Here is a 16137-nt window from a genome sequence, read left to right on the forward strand (position 1 = left end):
AAAAGGAGTGTAAGCTTTATTGACGAATTTTACCTTTTTGAGCCGTGTTCAGAAATCCTATGTGGGAGGAACACATGAACGCAGATTAGGGGTATGGTTCTATATAGCATAAAAAGGTGGTAGCAATATAAAAAAAAAATTATGTGAAAGTAGTAGAATGAACAGGTACTTAGGTATAGAAACTGTGAGTAACACATTACTCATAAGGAATCGAAATTTTGGTGTGAACCTAAAATGCAAAAGTAAAAGAATTTTCAAAGATGTTGCCATAGACTCAGAACAAAGAGCCAAATTGCAATTTGGTAGCGGAAATATGAATGAGGCGCCGATTCTTATCTTTGGCGAAGGCAAGTAGCCACACCTAGATAAGTTCACACTTTCAAGCTTGACCCAAATACTTGTATGGAAATTGTAGTGACCATGAATACATGACCACATGTGCGCACACTATTTGAGACTAGCAGGCAGGACACTGCTGATGCAGAAGACAGAAATTTCGCCAAGTGGCGTTTACGTTTTTGAAAGTACAGTGAATAAGAATAAAATAGAACAGTGGCAGTTGATGTCCATCCAAACGAAAAATATATTTAAAATAGCTGATAACAAAAAAACACGTTTAAAAACATTCAAAGACGAGATAAGGTATCTAATCAAGACGCCAACTGCTGGCACTAAAAGTGCATAAGAAAAATATGGACAGAAAAGCTTGTCTTCAAAACACACAAGTTACATAAAAAAATTCCATATGTAAAATGTAGGATATAGAAATAAATTGACATCCTTATGAGGAGACTTGTGCCAGTGTCAATTATACTCTTTGAAAAACTGTCATCATAAAATGTCTGATTCTTGCTAATCAGTTGGTCATTAAGACTAACGACTGTAGCTACATTAGAGGGTTTCTTAATGTCCAGTTCCCCTAGCAAAGTCAGCTTTTTGTTCTTGGCTGCATGATTCGGTGATATTTTAGTGCAGGTTCTGTGTGTGGGCTAGCTGTCAACTAGTCAGTTAACGAATAATTATTTGTAATTGCCTCATTTTTACGAGCATAATCTCCTAAAATATTGTTCTGAACATCCGGCCAGTCTGTCCTATGTCTGAAATAGGACATTGAGTGTATGTTAATTTATAAATGTAAGAACAAGAGAATTTGTCTTTATATGGCTGCTCATTATGTATAAATTGATACTGGATTTTGTCATGAGTGGTGTAAGGTGTTTTAACCTTATATTTCCTGACCAGCCTAGGGAGCTGATAGGAAATGCTACCCAGGAACGGTAGTAGAACAGACTGTGTTTTTGCATTTAAGTGTTAGCACCTCTTAAATTACCTCACTTGTCTACTTTTTGTTTGTACAACTTACCAACAATGTTTGGGTTATATCCATTACTACTAGCAACGAACTGTAAATTGGATGGTTCATGGTCAACAGCAGCTGAGGTTAAAGGAAGTTCATATAGGCGGTCTATCATGGCTCCGTGGGAACTCATTTTGTGCTGATATGGATGACATGATGGCCCATGGGTTATTGAGCCTCTGGTGATTGGCTTACGAAAGATGTCAGAAGTAATTTCATTATTGGCTTACGAAAGATGTCAGACGTAATGTCATTATTGGCGAGCTGAAGCTTTACATTCAGATAATTCAGCGATTTGTCTGTGTATCTTTCACTAAATACATATTATCCAAAGGGCCATCAAGTACAATGAGTACATCGTCGTCATAAGGGCGATAAAATAAAATTATTTTTGGAGAGACCAGAAGCTTGCTGAGAGTATTTACATTCTAGAACTGTTCACAAAGACAGAGCGAGGTGGCGCAGTGGTTAGCACACTGGAGTCGCATTCGGGAGGACGACGGTTCAATCCCACGTCTGGCCATCCTGATTTAGGTTTTCCGTGATTTCCCTAAATCGCTCCAGGCGATTGAAAGGGCATGGCCGACTTCCTTCCCCATCATTTCTTAACCCGAAGAGACCAATGACCTCGCTGTCTGCTCTCCTTCCCCAAACAACCCCAACCCAACCCAACTGTTCACAAAAACCTCTGCCAGACAGCCAGCGAGACAGTTGCCCACAGCCAACCTGTCAACTTGCTTGTACATGGCATTATTGAAAGAAGAGTAATTGTAGGATGTTACCAATTTAAGAAGTAAAGTTAGTTCTCTAATCTCATCAGTAGTTAATTGACCATTAGAACACAGGTTTGCTTGGATAACACCTATCATCTCGTCAACGGTAATGTTAGTCTACAAATTTTTTGTTTCGAGAGAAGTAGTTTTTGAATTAATTCTTTCTTATTCGAAATAGAAAATTTTTTATTGTATACAAATTCTTTACTTATTATTTGCAGCAAAAAACTACACTGTGGGTTCACCCAGATTTCCTATTCAATTCACAATCTGGCGAATTGAAAGCTCTCTTTATCGGTCTTAATTTATGTGCAAGTGGTGGTGCTCATGGGTTCATTACTTTTATTCTGTAGAAATTCTCAGGACTGATAATATTATCTCATTCAAGAAGAGATGTCCTAACATCCTTACTATAAGCATTAGTTAGATAATGATGAACTGAGTTATGTTGATCTCTTGAAAAAGCTTTTCTGTCTTAGCAACGTAATTTCTTTTATAGATGACACCAACAGTACTACCTTTGTCTGCCCTGACAATTAAATCTTTGTAACCTCTAAGTTTTTTCTTAATTGACTTCATCACATACAGATCTCCATTTGGCGTCTTATTTTGTACTACATTTTTTGGCTTTAAAAGCCAACTTACGTACATCTTCCCTAATGTCAAGTATGTTTTCATGTACTATTTTAAAGTCAGGTACAAGGCTAGTGAGCATTTTCTCTTGTAATCAGGATTGCAAATTATGTTCAAACCCTTTGTTTAAGAACTGTTCTTGCTGAGCATTAAAGCTAATTGATGTTAAATTGACCACTTATTCAACAAAGGGGTCACAAACTACCATTTTTATGAATATTCCCGCAAATGGGTTTCTAGTAGACTTACTACAGCTGTTGGATCTTAGAGTAATGCCTAAGTACAAATGGACGGCTGCTGTTTCAAATAGAGATATTCAACACTCTCATTAAATCATCTAATTCAGAATGACTGAACAAGCTCTGCTTTCAGTCTGTTGCAGAAAGCTATGTCTGTGGTGTAGATTACATACATGGATGTGATGTAATATGTCACTAACTAATCGAATAAAATTAATTATGAAAATGCAATTAAGTTTGCTTCAAAAGCGAATGTGTTCAAGATCTTGACATTTTTGGTTCATATGCAGCAACATTTGTGGAATTGGTTTCTTCTCTGCCAGGAAAAACAGTTTTACTGCTTTTGTCGTTTTTTTGTCACATCTGTGTGGTTCTCCCTCCAGCCACTGTTGCAGTGTCTAATTCTGTATGTTAAATTATGTAGGTATCGCATACTACACAAGTTTCCTACTTTACATATTCACTAAATTGACCGGAAATGTACCGAAGGAAGCATCATGTTGCTGAGTATGATGACGACCCCTTTCTGCAACAGGTCGGATGACTGTGGGTCGGATCTCCTGCTATTTACTAGAATATTTTTATTCTTAAAAAAAAGGTATTCATAGTAAATATCTCTTGGTTACAAGAGAATCGTAAATAAAATGTTTTGTAATGTACCGTTGAGTACCTCCCAGAGTCCTTACGAAATCGAAGAAAAACAAATGTAGTGTCTTCTTATTGTTGTTGGTACAATTTATTGCACTACAGACCGTCACGTATGTAAAAACTATTCTACAATCCACAATGAAAGATGACGATTCATTTTCGCTTTCACAAAATCCAGCCTAACTCAACAGTATCACGTACTGGCCGCTTGGCAGACTGCTATAGTACTGGCTACTGGGTAACAAAAACGAGACGGATTGACGCGAGTGTGTCTGTGGTACTGCCATTGATTGATGTCTTCCTTCTCTATTCTCCGTGTAATGCTATCTTCTTCGACGCGACTTGCAGTACGGTACAATGCCGGCACGCAATGTAATTTAACACTGCGAAATAAATATCTAATCAAATCACTTATAAACGCAGAAGCCTCCGTAGTCTTGGCACACATGCCTAGTCACGCTCACGCTTGAATACTTGCGCTATCATGCATAACTAAATTTCGAGCAATCAGCTGTTTGTACAGTGCAAATGCTTGCGCAAACTTATGCTACACACGCATGCTCCAGAGTTGTTGGGCAAGCACGCTTGTGCATCTGTTCTTGTCAAGCACGGAAACATGTTTGTTTTCAGTCAGGCTGAGATAGTGGCTGGGAGTAGATGGAAGGCATGTCAGTTCAGTTTGTGTACAGTTTGGGTCGTACAGTGTAGTTAATAACGTACCACTTGTGTTCAACACTCATATTCCGCTATAAGATTATAACCAAATGACCGAAAAAGTAAAAGAATAGTATGACCTAAAACTGTTTTCAAGAAAAGTGAGTAGAATTCTTTGGTTGTAAACTACTTGTTACAAGTATTTTAGCGATCACTCTGCCAGTGATTGGTGCTGCACTGTATGACAGCGTGTCATTTTCAGGACATGAATTTTCAGATAGTAACATTTGGTTGTAGTAGCCCAGACGCATGATGTGATGTAGTTCCGCTACTGTTGTCGTATGAAGTTATGCCGTTACTTTGGTTCTCATAGACAGTTATCGTCCAGATACAATTATCGTCCAGATTATTATGCTTTCTCCACTTTAACACGTTTTTCAGACACTGTTTGTAACAGAATTTCCACAACAGAATTCCCTGCGCCTTACACATTATTCTACGTGGTGCTTTTGAGAGGCTTTATCATGTATGCCCGCCCTTAACACTAATGCAAATGAAGCTATGTTATTGCAGTCGTTTTTTTTGGCAAAACGTAACAATTTCAATGATAGAAATACATAGGTCGGCCCGAAAATAATGGATAATACCTAGGGATCCCTGTATTAACTGCAGAGTCTATGATACTACTTCCCCTTAACGCAACCAAACCAAGACTTTGAGCCATGCTATGGATCATTCTGTCACTACAACTTATATTCCTCAAGCTAATATAGATGCAAAAGAGTTATAGTCATTGAAATGTTCTTTCTGTTTGCGAAAGCATGATGTGGCGTGCAATGTTAACATTACATAATGGTACGAAGCCGACATCTAGCATTGTAGGTTCAGTTCACCCTTTGTTATGTAAGAATAATTACTGAAAAAATCTCAAATGGTCTGAAAATCCTAAGTTGTCATTCACGTCATTTTACAGATGATTTATAGTATCTCTAAGAAATTGTGTAAGTTCCCACTTGTCAGCATGCTACTGCAATGAGATTCCAATATATATGAATACAGTTGTCAAAACTGTCAGCTGGACCATGTACCACAGAAAGGTGTGTTGAATTGTGTTGTATGTGGAAGCCAAGCAATTTGTTAAGTGCTACTTGTCCACTGACCATTTTAATGTTCATTAAGCTACACTTGGCACAAACTAATTCCAGCAATTAGTAAGAAGATGACTGTGGGTGAAGTAAATTCCTTGGTGGACTGTTAGTAGCATGTGATGCAAGTAATTCTGTCGATGTCTGTTAAAATAGTTGACAAACTTTTAAGAAGCAGTTAATGCATAAATAAAGGGAAAGGCACCCAGTATCATCTAGCCTTGAAAAAAACCACATCCTCTTCCAATTCTTAGAATACCTATCATTGTGTCCTGAGGCGAGGGATATCCTACCCACGTCCCCCAAAGTGGTGTTACGCTGGCCACCCAACCTACAGAATGTTGTTGCCCACACCTATTCCAACCCTACTACCAATCTTGCACCCCATAGGTCACTCCATTGGGGTCGGCCCAGATGCAAGCCCTGTCCCATACACCCATGTACCACATTCTACTGCAGTGCCGTCACTGGCATTTCCATAAAAGGCAAGGCCACATGTGAAAGCAGCCATTTTATATATCACAGTGAAAACAATCAATTTTTGACAAAATAATTTAATTGACTAGATAAAAAATCTACTCGCAAAGAGGCGGCAGAACACACACGTAAAAGAAGGTTATAATGAGGCAAGCTTTTGGAGCCAGTGACTCCTCCTTCAGGCAGAAAGATTGAAGGGGAAGGAAAATGTCTGGAGGTCTTGGAAAAGGGATAGATTTTGGGAAAGTCATCCAGAACCACAGGTTATAGGAGACCTACTGGACGGGTTAAGAAGGAATATCTTTCCTTCTCATCCCTTCTCGTAAGTCTTCCCCGACCCGTGGTTCTGGGTGACTTATTTAAAATCTACTCCTTTTCTGAGGCCTGCAGTCCTTTTCCTTCACCCTTCTTCCTTCCCCTTAAATCGTTCTGCCTGAAGGAGGAGCCACTGGCTTTGAAAGATTGCCCAATTATATCCTTTTTTTATGTGTGTGTTCTGCCGCCATTTTATGTATCAGCTATGCTGCAATTACTGTACAGCATTCTGTGTTGGCATAACAAGTAACCAACTGTTCACTTGCATGAATGTCTACCGCCAAACTGTTGCAAACCACAAACTTGACCATCCGGTTGCTGAACATTCTGCACATCACAAGAGAAATGACTTAAACAACTGCTTCACTATGTGAATGATTTGGATACTATCTTCCAGCAGTAGCTTCTCTGAACTATGCAGATGGAAAATGTCTCTCCAGCACGTCCTGCACTCTCACAGTCCCACTGGCCTAAACCTCACCTAACCCGTCTTGCCTTTTTCCTTCTCTATTATGTCCACACCACTCCTTCTCCATTCAGATCATCCACTGTGCTCTCCCACTATCCCCCCCCCCTCCCTCCTCCCAAATCATGTGAGCAATCTCCTTCTCTTCTTCTCCCTTTTGAAACCTCTCTTCCTTCACTTTCTCTTCCCTTTCCCTCCCTCATCCTCCTAATCTTTCTCTCCTTCCCCCCCCCCCTCCCCTCCCTCCCACCATCCTCTTTTCCCCTTCCACCTCAGTCCCTCTCCTTCTTCCTATACCTCTTTTCATTTTACTTTCTGTACTCTTTTATTCTTCCAAAGGCCTGCCTCTTTCCCCCAGCCGTCTCTATGCATCATTCCCAACCCTCTCCCACCTCTATCAGCTCAAGCATCTGGTTTCAATAATTGAGTGTCAATAATTAGTCTTGCCATGACCACAGAAATGTGTGTGTGGGTGGTTGTCTCTGTGGATATGTGTACTACTGTTAGAAAAAGAGCTAGTGCTGAAAACTAGTGTGGATGCTGTTTTCTGTGCTCCATGCATCGATCTGCTTTAGGTTAGTGGTGACTTTTCTCTTATTTTACTTATTGCTTCATCCAGGAATTCTATTATTGTTAAGAAGCAGTTAATTAATTAATTGTATGGCAAATATCATGAAACATGTATACTCATACAATGATAAAATTAATATAGATAATATGCACATGTACATATTATATGCTAAACTTAGTTTCAAATTAATATCCAAGCATTGGATGTACTCAATCATGCCATCTGTTGCTGCAAGGAAATTGGTGGAGGGTCCCATGTAGGCTTCATTTGGACATTTTATCACAATGTGTCAGGTTGCTTGCTTTGCGGCTCTGCAGTCACATTGTGGAAATGGTACCTTCCCCTGACTTTGGCACTTTTGTTGTGCTCAGTGCTTATTCAGTTTAATGTCATACATACATTGTGTGATTGGTTGAAATCGGGAGGCTTATCTGTGATCATGAAACTTTGACATTATAGTGGGCACTGGTCTTGCCAGTGTTGTTTTCAGGCATTGTGAACTTCAAAGTCTGAGTTTATCAGTTCTTTAGCAGTGACTAATAGTGGTCATCTTGTTGTCAGTCTTCTGCAAACCAGATCAGCTATGTCATTACGTACAGCTAGGTTAGGGTTGTTGTTAATTTATGATACTCTCTGTGGATGGCATTTATATACCGTATCTTTGCTGGTGGTATATGGCTTAAGAAGGGCAGCAGTGCAGTAGGTATGGAATTTACTCTGCTGCTGATAGTGAGCTTAGTGTCATTTAGTACCATGTCAGTCTTGTACATAAGTGAGGTGTTAATCCAGTATTCTGCCACCAAATGGACGAGCCCAACTGCTGATGTCTGAAGCATATTTGCGTTGGAGCCCAAGGGATGCTGCACAGTTTAGTCCTTGTCCTTATTCACCTGTGATCTGTCAGATGCTCCTTGTGAGAGTGAGTCCTATCCAGTGTGACTCCTAGATATTTAGGGTAGTTCTTATGGTTGGGATATTTTCCTTTGAAGTTGACATTAAGCTCTCTTTTGTTGAACAGTTACAGAAATGAATGCATGGTACTTCCATCTTAGTTGTGTTCAGCTACAGTCTCTATTTATGAAAGTAGACACTCAGCTGCCTTAAGTCAGACATCAAGCCGTCTTCGGTGACCTCGAATGATTCATGTCGTTCAGCTATAGCCCAGTCAACTGTATAGATGAACTTCCTGGACCTTGTGTTTGGCATGTCTTCACTATAATGACTGAAGAAAAGTGGGGCAGCCCATTGCGTATTTTGGTTGAGCTAATCATTAACTGGTAATTATTTTGAAAGCTTTTTCGGTGAATGTATTATCAATAAGACAAATAACACGGCTGCACAGGATTATCCAAATTTGTTCTACAACATCCTTTGTATTCTTTCCTTCTCATTCCGTGCAGTAAGTCTCCCTGACCAGCGCTTCTGGGTGACTATCCCGAAATCTACCCCTTTTCCTAGACCTCTCCAGTCCTTTATCTTCACCTCTCTTCCTTCCCCTTCAACCCTTCTGCCTGAAGTAGGAGCCACTGGCTCCAAAAGCTTGCCTAATTTCAACCTTCTTTTATGTGTGTGTTCTGCCACTGCTTGGTGAGTAGATTTAATATCTATTCATTTTAATTATTCTGTCAAAATTGATTGTTTTTGTTGTTATAAACAGCATCATAATCTCCATTGAAATTCTATGAAAGCAATTGATGATTTTTGATTTTCTTGACGGCTTGCCTCTGTATGAGAGAGTACCTGGTCTATGCAGTCTCTAGCAGGTGGAAATCTTATTTGTTCATCTGGGATTGGTTCCAATATTTTTGGGCTCAATCTGTTGTATGAGTCTCTCAAGCAGCATGTATGTGGTGCTGAGCAATGAAATTGCTCAATAGCTCTTTAGGTGGTCACTTGGTTTTTTCTGGCTTAATCAATGTGATGATATTTGTGATCTTTGAATCCTTCACCCTTTCACACACATTGCCGCCCCCCCCCCTCCCACCCCACCCCCCCACCATCACATTTGTATATATATAAATGTGAAAGCCATTTTGTGGTGTAGGTCCCTTATTGTAGAAGGAATTTCATATGTATTCTGTTGGGTCCGGTTGCCTTGCCTGCCTTTATAATCTTAAGTGCTTCTGTGACTCTGACAGTGGAATATTTAGAGGAATACCAGTCTAAAGGGGCACTGTTTGTCATTGATGCGCAAAGTTAATGTTGTATTGTTCTTGAATGAGCTCTTTCTCTTGACATTCTGGGTGTCACTGTATATGGGCTGCAATCCTATTTGCAGAAACACCTGTGGTGTTATGATTTATTTCATTGGCTTCAGATAGTTTTTGGAGTGCCCAGGTCTTCCTGGAAAGTGCTTTGAAATCAAGTATTTCAATGGTTTCCATCCATTTTTCTCACTGTGCATCATCTAGGCTATGCATCAAGTCATCTGCAGTTGCAGGGTCTGTGCTGTTGAGAAATTTCTGATACTGGCTTTTGCACTTTCTATCCCATCCCACTACATATTGTTTGCAGTCCTCCGAGTAGTTGCTTTTTCTGAGCTTTCTGTGGTGCTTGTGAATCTCTCATAACTAATGGCTGCTGGGGCAGGATTCCACCCTACACACATGGAAGATGCAGATGGAATTAGGATACCTGACTGGCATCTAATGTGGACACTCAGCATTTATGGAAATATGGTGATATGAGATTTTATTCTTAATTTTCTAGTCACTAAGTATTGGCTTCAATTGTCGATAGATATCATTTACAGCATTATAGTTTTGCTTCATTAATTCCTGTTTGAGTGCCTGTAACAGTCCTGTTTCATGGTTGACCATGCATTTTTACATTAAATATGACATAGTGATCATTACACTTATATCTGTACTCTGTAAACTGTGAGGTGCATTGTAGAGAGTACTTCCCATTGTACCAGTTATTAGACCTTCTTTCCATTTCATTCACACATGGGCTGCACTGTAGTTAGTCTAACGGTGTCCTCACAATCCCTATGGGAACAATATGTTGGAAGCAGTGCTTCTAGCTATTTTGTACGTAGCCTTTCTCAGAATAATTTGCCTCTATCTTCACATGTCCTCCATTTCAGTTCCTTTAGCATTTCTGGGATGCTGTCATATGGATCACATCTACATCTATGTGATTACTCTGCTACTCACAATAAAGTTCCTGGCAGAGGATTCAATGAACCACCTTCATGCTGTCTCTCTACCGTTCCACTCTCGAATGGCACACGGGAAAAATAAGCAGTTAAATTTTTCTATGTGAGACCTGATTTCTCTTATTTTATCGTGATCATCATTTCTCCCTATGTAGGTGGGTGGCAACAGAATGTTTTCACAATCGGAGGAGAAAACTGGTGATTGAAATTTCACGAGAAGATCCCATCGCAACGAAAAACGCCTTTGTTTTAATGGTTGCCACTCCAATTCACATATCATGTCTGTGACACTATCTCCCCTATTTTGCGATAATACAAAATAAGCTGCCCTTCTTTGTACGTTTTTGATGTCATCCGTCAGTTCCACCTGATGCAGATCCCACACTGCACAGCAATATTCCAGAATAGGGCGGACAAGCGCAGTGTAAGCAGTCTCTTTGGTAGACTTGTTGCACCTTCTAAGTGTTCTGCCAATGAATCACAGTCTTTAGTTTGCTCTACCCACAATATTATCTATGTGATCATTCAAATTTAGGTTATTTGTAATAGTAATCCCTAAGTATTTAGTTGAATTTACAGCCCTCAGATTTGTCTGACTTATCGTGTAATCAAAATTTAGCTGATTTCTTTTAGTACTCATGTGAATAACTTCACACTTTTCTTTATTCAGGGTCAATTGCTACTTTTCACACCATGCAGATATCTTATCTAAATCATTTTGCAAGTAATTTTGATCATCTGATGACTTTACAAGACTGTAAATGACAGCACCATCTGTAAACAATCTAAGACATTTACTCAGATTGTCTCCTATGTCATTAATATAGATCAGGAACAATAGAGGAACTATAACACTTCCTTGGGGAAAGCCGGATATTACTTCTGTTTTACTCGATGACTGTCCGTCTATTACTATGAACTGTGACATTTCTGACAGGAAATCACGAATCCAGCGGCACAACTGGGGCGATACTCTGTAGGCACACAGTTTGGTTAGAAGACGCTTGTGAGGAACGGTGTCGAAAGCCTTCTGGAAATCTAAAAATATGGAATCAATTTGACATCCCCTGTCGATAGCACTTATTACTTCATGAGTATAAAGAGCTAGTTGTGTTTCACAAGAATGATATTTTCTGAATCCGTGCTGACTATATGTCAATAAATCGTTTTCTTTGAGGTACTTCATAATGTTTGAATACAGTATATGTTCTAAAACCCTACTGCAAATCGAAATTAGTGATATAGGCCTGAAATTCAGCGGATTACTCCTACTTCCCTTTTTGGGTATTGGTGTGACTTGAGCAGGTTTCCAGTCTTTAGGTACAGATCTTTCTGTGAGCGAGTGGTTGTATATAATTGCTAAATATGGCGCTATTTTATCAGCATACTCTGAGAGGAACCTGAGTGGTATACAATCTGGAGCGGAGACCTTGCCTTTATTAAGTGATTTAAGCTGCTTTGTTACACTGAGGATATCTACATCTATGTTTCTCATCTTGACAGTTGTTCTTGATTGGAATTCAGTAATATTTACTTCGTCGTCTTTGGTGAATGAGTTGCGGAAAACAGTGTTTAATAACTCTGCTTTAGTGGCACTGTCATCAGTGACTTTACCATTGTTATTGCACAGTGAAGGTATTGATTGCATCTTGCCACTGGTGTGCTTTATATCAGATATATCTATGACTGTTCATGCTACCCTTCTCTGTATACAATAAACATCTCCTGTTAGTCTGTTTGCTACAGGTCCCACACACCTGAACATTATTCTGTGGTTGTCACATGAGTGTTTTATAAGCAACCTCCTTTGTAGACTGATTGCTTTTCGTAATAAGCTAAAGTCTGACACCTGGCTTAACCTATGATTGACCATATTTGACTGTTCCATTTCATATCCCTACACATTGCTACATCCATTGTGACTCATTGAGAATATAGGTCTAGGAAACTACATATTTTTCATTTTGTGAAGTGTGCCGTTTTCATTTCTCAACATTTAAATCTTTGCACCACTTTGAGATACTATCAAGATCTAAGTGAATATTTGTGCAGCACTTTGCAGACAGTAGTGTGTTACAGATAACCACATCATCTGTGAAAATTCAGGAATTACTGTTGATATTATCTGCAAAGTCATTAATATACAACATGAACAGCAAGGTTTCCAACACACTTCCCTGAGCCTATCTGAAGTTACTGCACATCTGTTGAAGACTCTCCATATGAGGCAACATTACACGTTCTTTCTATTAAGTAATCTTCACTCCAGTCACAAATTTCACTTTATACCCCATACAATTATACTTTTGACTATTAGCATAGGTGTAATAATAAGTCAAATGCTTTTCAGAAATCAAGAAATACGCATCTGCCTGACTGCCCTGATCCCTGTCTTTCAGGACGTCATGCGAGAAAAGTGAGAGTTGGGTTTCTCATGATCGGAATTCATAATGGTTGGCACGGAGGAGATCGTTTGGTACAAGATACCCCATTATGCTTACCCTCAGAAGATGTTCTAAGATTCTACAAGAATTGGATGGTAGTTTTGTGAATCGCTTCTGCTACCCTCCTTGTAGGCAGGTGTGACTGGTACTTTATTCCAACTACTTGGCATGATTTTTTTGTCAGTGGGATCTGCTACAGATTATGGTTAAAATAAGGGACTAACTCAGCTGTAAATTTGGTATAGAATCTGATAGGGATTCCATCGGACCCTGGAACTTTGTTCAGTTTTGGCGATTTCAGCTGTTTGTCAACAATACTTATTCAAAAATGTATCTCACTCATCTTTCCAATGGTATGAGAGTTAAATTGCGGGAGTATTCTTAGATTTTCCTTTGTAGAGGAACATTTGAAAATGTAGTTCAGCAGCATTTCTACTTTTGCTCTGAAATCCTCAGTTTCTGTTCTTGTCTCATCCATGAATTTCTGGACACACCACTAACTCTTTACATGTAAGACTAGAATTTCTTTTTGATTTTGTAAGAGATAATTCAGTAGGATTCTGCTACGGTAGCCTTTGAAGGCTTCATTCATTGCCCTCTTCACAACCAAAATTGTTTCATTCATCATCGCTCTGCTAATCACACACTTGGCTCCTTTGGGGAATGTGCTGGGAGTGAAGCTTCCAATTGATGTGTAACACATTGGCTGCTGGGAAAGCCCCACAAGAAATGAATGTGTAATGGGTTAAGGAGTCATCAGAGTAAATGGAGTTTGTGGTGAGCTGTGATAAAGACCATCTTCGCACAGACCAGTAAATAATATTAACAATAACAATCCACAACACCACATACGAATCAGCACTATATTCAAAATGGGTACTTATTGCTACAGTCCACAGTGCTGTTATGTGGGTAAGGTTGACAATGACTGTAAACATTCCAGACTGGCACAAAATCAGCCATGTTTCACCAATCAGTGAAGGGACAAGTTTTCAAAGAAGGCATTTAATAATGTTTTGCAGGACATCTTGTCATGCCACTAGTTCAAGCTTTAATTTCCGCAATTGGTCATTGGATGATTGAAGTCTTCTCGGATGATGACAGTACAATTGGGGAACTTATTTTCTCTGAAGTTTTCAGTGACATCTGGTGATTGATAGAAGGATCCGATTGTAAGTTTATGACCGCCATTGGTACTGAGTTGTTGCCCAAAAAATCTTGCATGCAGCTTCAACTTTTATCATGGTTGATAAATTTACTATTAGCCTCTTCTTTTAATAAAAAGTTAAATTTTTCCCTAAAAATCTCATCACTATCAATTTCAGGTTTTAACCAGCTTACTGTATCTATTGTAATGTGAACTCCACCGAGTTTTGGGAGTATTTCAAATTCTGGCATTTTATTGTGAATTCTTTGCGATTATAAAACCCTTGTTTGGACACACACACCATCAGCTACCTGTGTAGCAGATTCTGATTTATAGCGGACACCAAACCCATTTATGGGGACCCCACGGTTCCCAAACCTGTGGTGCAAGTCTAGGAAGTTGCAGCCTTGCTTGTCACAGAACCTTAAAAGTCTCTGGTTCAAGCCTTCCACTTGACTCGTAACCAGGGAGCAATGATCGGTTCTGGGGTCAATGTTGCAGATTGTGAGCTTCGTTGAAACTCTGTGAGCAAAGCTCTGCCACTCGCTGGAACGACCAAACTATGAACTCAGAGGTTAGATGACAGGCATCACTTGTCTCAAACTTGCGTGACAATCTGCAGTTGGTCACTCCCTGTTCCCTCAATGGCTGATGGAGTAGCCTCTTCAGCATGAAGAATGATGTCCACAGGCATACATAGTCAGTGATCCTTTCTGCGTTCTTAGTTGTAGATGGAATGCACATGATTGCATTTAAGTAAACTTTTATTACAGCATCACAACAGAAGTTAGGTTCCACATAAGACACAGTTTGAGTAACAGATAAAATGATCATCCTGGATTCAATATGAGTAACAGAATCAAAGAGTGTAGTGAAATTGGTCAAATGATCACGCGAACACAAGTACAGAGTCAACATTTCACAGTGGAAATACCAGTACAGTGGCATGGAGCCCTGGGAAGGCGAGTGGTGGAGGAAGCAGGAGGCTCCAACAGAGACTGCTGGCTGCACGATGTGGAGTGTCTCTCCTGGTAGCTGCTGCAGCAGCATCACATTGTGGTGTAGACTCAGTGAAATGCTCTAATGGATGGGCTGCAGAACAGGGCTGGTGTGTGGCCTGGACCTGAGCAAAGAGATACCTGCTGGAGGTTGTGATGCAAGTTAAATACACGGCAAGTGGAGAAGTATCTGTGGGCTCTTGACAGACACGTGACGCACGGCTGCAAGCTAGTTCCCTCGATTGCAGCATTGCCTTTGCTACTGCCACTATATGCACTGCCTAGGAGTGGTGCTGGTGACCCTGAAGGTGTCTGCTAGTACAATCTGTCAATAGACTGTAATCAGTACAGTGTCCACAACATACAGGGTACTAGCGAGGCTCGTAAACAGTCACTGAAGGAAGGTCATCTGTGACCCTGAAACGTACTACCTGCTGATTGTAGACATTGTGCTGGTAACAAGAGTGGCCCACAAACGACCAGCTACTATACCTCCCCTCCCCTTCAGAAAAAGATGGAGGAGCCATCTTGACACTAGCCAAAACATCCTGCAATCCATCTCTCAGCTGGGAAAGGTGAAACCAACCAAAGAGAGAGATTGCTATGACAACAAGTGCCCACTGGGTAGGGGTGCTTCCTCCCTTGGGACGATGCAGAGGATATTTGCGGATGAGGGTATATCTCAGTGGCTGTGACCCTGTCACCCCAGAACCTGTGACCTGAGGTTGAGACGTACCATTCACAGTGGTGTTGGACAGCCCAGGCCTGGCAGTGAAAAAGGTGGCATGGAGCAATCCTGAAACAAAAAATATACAGGATGACTGTGGCACTGGAGGTGCAGACCGACATGACCAGCTGGTGGAGCGGTCCCAGAAGGAGCTATTGAAAAGTCGGAGATGACTAGCCAATGGCCCATGGGAGCAAGCGCAGTGACTGACTGGAGCCAGTTGGTGAGGTGCACATACACTGCCGGAAACAGATGACGGAAGCCACGGGAGCAGACAGTGAAGTGGTGGCAGTGGGAGACCAGACAATACCAGTGTAACCACACTGGGAACACGATAGTGCCAACAGACAGCATGGATCGGCGAAATGCTGGTGGCACTGGAC

General features: G+C 40.4%; 1 protein-coding gene across 1 annotated transcript in view; it reads left to right on the top strand.

The window, feature by feature from the left end:
• Positions 1–4235: 4235 nt before the first annotated feature.
• Positions 4236–16137, top strand: part of LOC126484602 (WD repeat-containing protein 11-like) — a 208359-nt gene continuing 196457 nt past the window's right edge. Inside the window, exon 1 of the mRNA XM_050108172.1 lies at positions 4236–4465. The gene's annotated coding sequence lies outside the window, so the exon portion shown is untranslated. The remainder of the gene's footprint in view (positions 4466–16137) is intronic.

This window comes from Schistocerca serialis, chromosome 1, assembly GCF_023864345.2.
Source record: "Schistocerca serialis cubense isolate TAMUIC-IGC-003099 chromosome 1, iqSchSeri2.2, whole genome shotgun sequence".
NCBI classification, from domain to species: Eukaryota; Metazoa; Arthropoda; class Insecta; order Orthoptera; family Acrididae; genus Schistocerca; species Schistocerca serialis.